At 40.9% G+C, this 3,740-nt stretch overlaps 2 non-coding genes across 2 annotated transcripts; one reads left to right on the top strand and one right to left on the bottom strand.

The window, feature by feature from the left end:
- Positions 1 to 1,097: 1,097 nt before the first annotated feature.
- Positions 1,098 to 1,179, top strand: trnas-gcu (transfer RNA serine (anticodon GCU)). Its single transcript has one exon. It is a non-coding gene; the product is annotated as a tRNA-Ser (tRNA).
- Positions 1,180 to 2,061: 882 nt separating this feature from the next.
- trnae-uuc (transfer RNA glutamic acid (anticodon UUC)) lies at positions 2,062 to 2,133 on the bottom strand. The gene has a single exon. It is a non-coding gene; the product is annotated as a tRNA-Glu (tRNA).
- Between the last annotated feature and the right edge of the window lie 1,607 nt (positions 2,134 to 3,740).

Raw genomic sequence — 3,740 nt, 5'->3', positions numbered from 1 at the left:
TTCCAATGGATTCAGGTCTGGGCTCTGGCTCGGCCACTCAAGGACATTCACAGACTTTCTCCAAAGCCACTCCTTTGTTCTCTTGGCTGTTTGCTTCGGGTCGTTGTCATGTTGGAAAGTAAACCTTCACCCCAGTCTGAGGTCCAGAGTGCTCTGGAGCAGGTTTTCTTCAAGGATCTCGGTGTACTTAGCTGCATTCATCTTTCCCTCTATCAGGACTAATCACTCCGGTCCAGCTGCTGAAAAACATCCCCACATTATGATGTTGCCACCACCATGCTTCACTGTAGGGATGGCATTAGCCAGGTGATGAGAGGTGCCTGGTTTCCTCCAGACGCTTGGTATTCAGGTCAAAAAGTTCAATTTTGGTTTCATCAGACAAGAGAATCTTGTTTCTCATGGTTTGAGAGTTCTCTATGTGCCTTTTGGCAAACTCCAAGCGGGCTGTCATGTGCCTTTTACTAAGGAGTAGCTTCTATCTGGCCACTCTACCATAAAGGTGTGATTTGTGGAGTACTGCCTGGATGGTTGATCTTCTGAGTGGTTCTCCCATCTCCACAAGGATACGCTGGAGTTCTATGAGAGTGATCCTCGGGTTCATGTTCACCTCCCTGGCCAAGGCCCGTCTTCCCCTATCGCTCAGTTTGGCTGAATGGTCAGGTCTAGGAAGATTTTTGGTGGTTTCAAATTCTTCTCTTTATGAATGATGGTGGCCACTGTGCTCTTTGGGATCTGTAAAGCTGCAGCAATTTTTCTGTACCCTTCTCCAGATCTGTGCCCTGACACAATCCTGTTTCTGAGGTATGCAGATAATTTCTTTGACGCCAAGGCTTGGAGTTTGCTCTAATATGCACTGTCAACTGTGGGACCTTATATAAGCAGGTGTTGGTAATCCCCAATCATGTCCAAGCAATAGAATTTAGCACAGGTGAACTCTAATTAAACTGTAGAAACATCTCAAGCTGTATTAGTGAAAACAAACTGCACCTCAGCTCGTTTTCAGGCCAATCCAGCCCTCTGAAGCTCCTCCTGCCACACCTGATTACAAATGACACACCTGCAATAAGACCAGAAGAGCATTCCTCTTAGCTTGACCAGACGAGGTGGCCGAGTGGTTAAGGCGATGGACTGCTAATCCGTTGTGCTCTGCACGCGTGGGTTCAAATCCCATTCTTGTCGAAAAAAATACCTTTTAAAGGAGACCATTATACAATGTTTGGTTACTAATCTGTATGTCATTAACATTATATTAAAAGAACGGCTGTATAAGATGAACTATTTCTATTTGGTGTTATAGTTGTGTTTTTTTGTTAGTAGTGCCAATATTTAGCACAGGGGTTTTGTTGAATGTTTAAAGGCTTGGTTTTCAATGAGGATGGGATTCGAACCCATACGTGCAGAGCACGATGGATTAGCAGTCCATCGCCTTAACCACCACGTCAGAACATGCTCTACCTCCATGAAGTAAGCCAAAAACACAATTATATTTAAAAAATGCCTGTATAAGATGTGCTGTTTCTCTCTGGTGTTACAGTTGTATTTTTGGTGGAGTTTAATTATCAGAGCTGAAAGCCAGAATTAAACCACGCATGCAGAACACAACGGATTAGTAGTCCATCGCCTTAACCACTCAGCCACCTCGTCTCAACCTGCCTACGAAAATGTGTTTCTGGGCCGATTGGTCTGATTGATCAACCCAGACAGCTTGAACAGCTACATTGCCTTTTAAGAAATATCTGGGTGTTTATCAGAATGTGCACGCACACTGCATTAGTGCATTATTTGTTCAGTCTTTTACAAATCTACAAAATGTACATTGATCAATCAGACCAGAAACAAGCAGGTAAAGCAAGACGAGGTGGGGTTGCTGCGGCCACAACGCAGAGTACTAACCACTATACGATCACGCCATTCTAGCTATCAGCCACGTCCAGCTTACGTCCACTGCTCCCTGATAGACTGCAGTCATAGTTCCAACAGAACAAGCCTCTTGAGCTACAGCAACATGGTGCAGAGGAAGTAATTGGCAAAGTTTTGCTCAAGTCCTATCATAAAGACGAATTCCCATACCGGGAGTCGAACCCGGGCCACCTGGGTGAAAACCAGGAATCCTGACCGCTAGACCATATGGGAAACTGAAGGACTTGCCATCGGCTGATGCCAGCACCAGTCACTTCTTTCCACTTTGACAAGACCTGCATTGTTGGATCTGAGGTACCGAGAACCATACACGAGATATCTTGTGGCAATCTGTTCTTTGATATGCTACATGACCACCTTCCCATTGGAAAAACTTGCCCTTGATCCAATATGGCAGCTTTCAAGATGGCGGCCATGTTCCGGACATAGCCTAAAAGATAGGCCCCCTCACCCATTACTTTCTGGGGTATTCAGATATTTTCCCTTTCGTTTCTGAAATAAAAGAGTGTCCTGAGACTTTTGACTCACCCTGTACATATTTTACAGTAGGTACAGTGCTGTTGTGATTATATGGTAAGCCTTCTTTTTTTCCTTCTAAATGTTTGTGTGCAGATTTTTGACGTGTCTTTCAGTGCACTTTTTGCGAGTGTCTTCTGGCTTATTGCTTACCATGATAAATACTTCACTTATTATTAACCAAATGTACTAACAGTTATGTGCCAGTAGTGCAATACATTAAATACATAATAAGACATAAATCAAGAGTTTAGGTTAATGTTAACATCAAATATATAAAGACAGCAGTTCTGTAAGAATAAACATATTACATATAATATTTGCATAAATGATCAGTTATACAGTACAAATAGATGGTAGGTTTTGTTCCACACAGATGTAGTGAGTGTAAGTGTGCACATGATGGCAGGCTCCATCTACATGTTACTAAACTCTGTAACAGGGCTGTACTGCTGGAAAAGGAAGTTAAAGAGAGGAAATGGTTTAATTATGCATAAGATATGATAGCAGGTGTTGAGCTACATTATTCTGCAGTTCAGTCATGGCATTGTTTGGATTTCTGTGTCTTCTTTCCATTGTTTTAGGTGAGAAATAACATCACATAACACATGAGAACCTTTATCCAAACCTTAAATAGAAGTTACAATGTATCTGCTGCTAGATTCTTCTCAGTTTTTTTTCTTACACTCGTATCTTTATATACTGTATAAATAAACATTGTTCTTTCTCTGTCCACAGGTTTTAATCATGCACAGGAAATTAATTCAGTTTCAACCAATAAAACTGTCTTGGAGAGAGAATCTGTTATTTTATCCTGCAATTACAAAGGATCTGGTACAACTAATAACCTGCAGTGGTATCGTCAGTTCTCCACATTCAGACCAGAGTTCATTATTCGAGTTGATGAATATAAGAAAGAAGATGCAGTTCCAGGGTTTTCTGTAAAGATAAATGAAGATAAAAATCGAGTGGATCTGAACATCTTCTCTGCTGCAGTATCAGATTCTGCTCTCTACTACTGTGCTCTGCGGCCCACAGTGACAGGAAATCATAAAATACTGTACAAAAAACACACACCTAAGTTACATATATTAGTTCCTTTAGATAAAATGTGTACATTTTGGTAGCACTTCACAAAACATATTCACTTAAAAATGTTTTTTTTAAATAACTATATAGCCTTTTCTACAATAAAGAACTGTAATGTGTTAACAGTTAATTACCATAATTTTACAATAGAAATAAAGTGAGCTTACAGTAATATACTGTACATTTCCAGCACAGTTGCCAGTAATGTACTGTCA

This window comes from Trichomycterus rosablanca, unplaced genomic scaffold, assembly GCF_030014385.1.
Source record: "Trichomycterus rosablanca isolate fTriRos1 unplaced genomic scaffold, fTriRos1.hap1 scaffold_106, whole genome shotgun sequence".
NCBI classification, from domain to species: Eukaryota; Metazoa; Chordata; class Actinopteri; order Siluriformes; family Trichomycteridae; genus Trichomycterus; species Trichomycterus rosablanca.
Note: the sequence above shows the minus strand (reverse complement) of the source record. Positions and strands in the feature narration are given on the sequence as shown.